We start from the raw sequence: 6000 nt of genomic DNA on the forward strand, positions 1-6000 counted from the left end.
GGCCTAGATGTTGTTTAACCACAAATTTATTAAGAAACGAGATACCGGCTTCGGTTGTTACACCATTATCAATTAATGGTTTAATGTCCAATCTGGTTAACCAGAGATTAATAATGACAACCGAAACCGGTATCTCGTTTTTCAATAAATCTGTGGTTAAACAACATCTAGGCCTGGTTGCACAACATCCGGTTAAATTTTAACCGTGATTAATTTCACGAGAACCAATCAGAGAAAGCGTGGAATTAATCATGGTTAAAATTTAACCGGCTGTTGAAAGACGGCTTCTCTGGTTCTCGTGGAATTAATTGCGGTTAAAATTTGACCGGCTGTTGTGCAACCGGCACCTAGTATTTCTATTTATATTCAGTAATGATTATTACAGTAGACTATTCTAAATTTATAATTTTTTTCATAAATTTATGAATCGAACTGAAGTTTTTGGTTTGAACAAAATGAGAAACACCATTTGTTATTGATGCTGGTTGATAGTCAATGTTAATTGTATACTCATTATGAGAGATTTAATCTTGGATCGACAATCATTAATGGATTTGAGTAGATGTTTTCCTTATTGGTCTGTAATAACTTATTATTATCTTAAGACTAATGATGGATGAGAAAAATGTGAAATTGATCTAAAACTTTGATAATGTATCCTATTCTTAAAATGAATTGATAATAAATCATTAAAATTGGTATTTAATATATAGTAATTAATATTGATAGTTGATGATTGATTATTCACTTTAAGATGAATTTGAGACCTCATTTTGGTGAACTGAGAGTGTATTTACACCATACAAATTGTACCTATCTTTCTGAGATTATCACCCATTTCAAACTGGTTTACATTCACAATTATTACAGGAAGGATCTTTTGAATTATATGTATTTATAGTTTCAATTTGAACCATTCAAATTTGAAATTACCTATTGATTTTCCCTGATAAACATTGGAAGCTCAACCAAAGTATGTTGTGAAGTTTCAAGAGACCTTCCATCTTCCAGATAAGTTAATCCGCACGTTATTGCTATCTTGAAAGCCAGATTAAAATTCAATTAAATCCGGATTACTTCTAACGCCTCCCAGCCAACACTCAACTCTTCAAAAATGAAAAATATGTTCTTAAAAAAGTGTGAGCAAATCTCGAAAAATTGAATTGCAAGCTAAGCCTCTGGCAAGGAGGAAAATTTTATCAACTTGGTCATTTTTCAACATCGTCAAAGCTTGTTCTGACTTACTTCCCTTTTATAAGGCCATGAATAATGAATTCCTCTTCTTTCATCTGGGAAGCTTTCATAGAGCATCATAGAAAGATTTATAAGTCAATAATGTTATTGATAAACTCTATAAGTTGTATGAATAGAAATATTCTCGATTCATTTATTGGATAGAGCGAACAATACAATGGTCAGAAAAGAAAAAACAGTCTATTGCCCAAAATATAAGATTCTCAACTACTCCAACACTGATGGCCGTACCGTAGTTAAAAAAAAGCTATTTGTAAAGAAATTACGGCCAACTGTAGTATAAACACCAATTTGAATATCAGAGTAATAAAAAAATAAATAACATTCCGGAAGACTTTATTAAGGATAAAATAACAAAAACCAAATCGAGATTAATAAGATCATGGGTAAAACAGAACTATTATTTTAAAATTGAGAATTGAGTTGGCTAAATCAACAATTTTTGGCATTATTAATTGTGTAAAAATGATTAAAACTTGACAATTTTTATATTATTTTTCTTTGTATCTGTTTTTTATTCATCAAGTACTTGACTATTGATAAAATTCAAGATCCATAGATTCTGATTATCAACAGAATTGTATCATTTGTACTGCTGTTATTAGATTAAAAAATGTATTTCTTATTTTTAGAACTCGTGGCTGGAGCTCAAGGCTTCTTTTTCCAGTCACGCCAGTCACGCCTATTGTAATTCAATGATTATTTTGTTTGTAAAAATATTTCTTGTATTTGGCAATAAATTCATTATTCATTCATTCAATAATATAGAAATGGGAAGACAGGTAATTTGTTAAGACAAAAGAAAATTTGTAAAATTTCTCTCACTATTTATTCTATTTTGAAAGAGTGTGTGTACTGAAGCGTACAGCTAAATTTTAAAGTTCAATAACATCCTACAATCCTATAATGACTTCCTTCCTTCATTACTCTAAAGATGCATGAAGAATTCGATAGCAGATGGCGAACTATGCTTTGGATTAGAGCCAGAAAAATCTTTGGTTCGGAAGAAGCCAACTTTACAATCTCGAGCTCTAATCTAAAAGGATGCTCTCTAGCCCCATCACAGCGCCTGTTCAACGGTGTGAATACAAAGTAGAACGTGTTCCAAGTATGAATCATTGTGAGAATTTTAAATCCCTCGAGCTAAGCGTGGAAATTTAAACCTGAAACTTCAACGTAAGTCGTAGCCACCGGAATTTAATTATGATAGTTTCCAATTTATAAGCGTTAAACAATTTACATGTTTCAATTTTTAAATTAATTTTTTCAACATGCTGAGAATGAATCAGAGGTTTGCAGTATTATGATTAAAACATCTTATCTGACTAAATTGATTGAAAATAAGTAAGATTTTTGGCTTTCAAGGTTTCCCTTAAGTAAGGAACTGAGAATACAAAAAAATCTGGTGTGGCGCACTCACACAACTTTCCTTGCCGTTATGAAATTGATCACCTGACGCTAGTGTTTCCGCGCATCTCAAGTCCACTATTCAAAGATTTGAGCCAGCTGGTGACAGGGCAATAACGCGGGACACACGATGCTGCTATCTCATACTGAATCAGAATCAACAGTTGCCAACAGTTTGCAATAATTGGATAATCACATTTTCTCTTTTCGAGCTTATTTTTAATTTTAGATGAAAATGTTACTGAAAATTAATGTAGAGATTCTCATGCTCAATCTTTTTGCCACTAGAAATTTTTGTTTAAATTGTATTTGAAGCCTGATAATTGAGAATCTAAAATCAAACTTTGCATAGATGGGGCGGAGCTCCTAAAATTTTTACAGATATGAGACTTGTGGCAGTTGATAGAGCTTATCGATGACTATTCTAGGTATAACTTTAATCAAAATCGTTGAAGCCGTTTTCGAGAAAATCGCGAAAAACCCTGTTTTGACACATTTTCGCCATTTCAGCCGCATCTTGAATTGCATTAGATCGAAATTGTTCGTGTCGGATCCTTATAGTGTAAGGACCTTACGTTCCAAATTTCAAGTCTTCCGTTAATTGGGAGATGAGATATCGTGTACACAGACGCACATACACATACACACACACACACACACACACACCACACACACACACACACACACACACCACACACCACACACACACACACACACACACACACACACACACACACCCACACACACACACACACACACACACACACACACACACACACACACACACCCACACACACACACACACACACACACACACACACACACACACACACACCACACACACCCACACACCACACACACACACACACTTACACACACACACACACACACACATACAGACCAATACCCAAAAACCTCTTTTTTGGACTCAGGGGACCTTGAAACGTAAGGAATTTAGAAATTGGGGTACCTTATTTTTTTTTCGGAAGCAATACTTTCCTTACCTATGGTAATAAGGCAAGGAAGTAAAATAGTGGAAGTGAGAAATTGTGAGAAATGAATCTTAGTTAAGTTGGTAAAATAAAATATCCACTAGGCATTGGAATTATCATGTTAAATGCGAATATCATAAAAGTATAACAAAAAATTTAATACATTATTATTTTCATTTTCTCCTTCAACGTTATTCTTTATACTTCATTTAACAAAAAACACATGATTACAATGATCAGAAGAAAAAAAGATTACCTAGAGCTAATTCTGTCCTTATTATGTAGTAGACGTCACGGAGTGCAAGAGATTTTTAATTAATGCTGGACTCAAAAATCAATGGATTCTATTTTGTATAATTTTAAATCAAGTTATAACCATTATGTAATTATTTAGTATTGATCATTATTTTATTTTTTTCTGTAAGTTGACCACGAATACTGGTTAGAGTGGTCACTTAGTTCCTACTTTTTTAATTGTAATTTGCTATGTTTTTTGTGAAAAGGAATCAATAAATTCATTTCATTTTAAATACTATACTTCCAGATTTTCATGTAAACTTTACCGGAGTATTTTATGAAAGTAAAGAAAACTTACTTTTCTAGGATGTCTTGTTCATTCACATTAAATGTTGTATTATATCTGCTAGCTCTCATAGAGCTGCAACAGAGAAAATTAAAAAAACATCATAGTATAACTGATTTGATATGCTCAATAATTCTATTTTAAAAAACAAGAATCAAACTATTATTCATTTCACTTTTTGTGTAGTGAGAAGTTGATATTGTGGTAATTATTCATATTGAATAAAAAGACTAAGATTATTGTCAAACCACAGATTTATTGATACTTAGAAAGACCGGTTTCGGTTATTACACCATTGCCAATCTCTGATAAACAATCAGTTGTTATCAATAAATCTGTGTTTTTGACAATTCTTAGTCTTTTTCATTCAATATTATCACTTCAGTTGAGAATATTCTACATATTCCATGATAGTAAAGATATTGAAGTCCTTGTTGACGAATACTCATTTAAGAATATTAATACCTTGTAGAAACCTAATCTATACCTCTAAACCTTCTATAGATCAAGCCGAATATTCTTCATATTTCATGATAATTTATTGGATACCTTGTTGACAAATACTCATAAAACAATATCAAGACCTTATAGGTACTTAAACAGAAAGATTAAGCCAGTCTAATAGAATCGGTGCAATGAAGCTCAATCAAAAATCGGTATGCCTGAAAAGCACCCAGTTTTTTCTCCATTAGTCTACTATAAAAATTCAAAGTATAACACTATACAAATCACAGCGGAAAGGGACAAGAATGTTTATACTAGTAAAAAGCTCAATCCTCATGGCTTCTCCTTAAGCAAATTTAAATGGGACTAATGGCCCCAAGGTGAAAAGGCCTAATGTGGTTGGTATGGTGTTTGTCATTGGCTCGACCTGTGCATGTTTGGGAAATTTCTAGATCTAACAGATCTACTAGATTCAAATTTTCTAGATCTAATAGACCTACTAGATACAAATTTTCTACATCTAATATATCTACTAGATACAAATTTTCTAGATCTAATAGATCTACTAGATACAAATTTTCTCGATCTAATAGATCTACTAGATACAAATTTTCAAAAGGCCTGATAGGGTTGGTATGGAATTTGTCATTGGTTCGACCTGTGAATGTTTGGGAAATTTTCTAGATCTACGCGTAATAGATCTACTAGATACAAATTTTCTAGATCTAATAGATCTACTAGATACAAATTTTCTAGATCTAATAGATCTACTAGATACAAATTTTCTAGATCTAACTAGATACAAATTACTGCAAAAAGCGAACACACAAAGGAGTGTTCAATGGTTGTTAGCGACGCCCACCCACACCCACGTGCCTTGAAAGTCAGTCAGCGTCAGCTGTCTTGGGACGGGAAGCGAAGGAAATTAAGTGCAGATTGTGGGGTCGCCGAAGCTGAAGGAAGTACAAGTTGTTTGTACCTACCGCAATTGCGTCTGTAGTTAGGTTACATTGCGGTATGCGGTTTGCTATGCCTTGCTGAGTGAATGACCAGCCAGTGATGAAGGACAACGGAGAGACCCCTGCCTGCACTTTCATTCCCTCCCAGATTTATCTTCGTCTCTTTCCTTGTCTCATTTCATCCTCCCTCTCACTTGCTCGAACTCTTTTTGTGTGTGTTTTGGACGTCTCCGTCTCGCAAGCAGCTGTCGGCTCCTTTGTCAGCCAACTACTAAAGAAACCCACTCTTTCTCTCCGGGATTGATCGCATTTCTCTCCTACAGAATTGAGAATTCTCCCCAGCTTTTTTCTCCCTCGTCCG

This window comes from Nilaparvata lugens, chromosome 2, assembly GCF_014356525.2.
Source record: "Nilaparvata lugens isolate BPH chromosome 2, ASM1435652v1, whole genome shotgun sequence".
Lineage (NCBI taxonomy): Eukaryota > Metazoa > Arthropoda > Insecta > Hemiptera > Delphacidae > Nilaparvata > Nilaparvata lugens.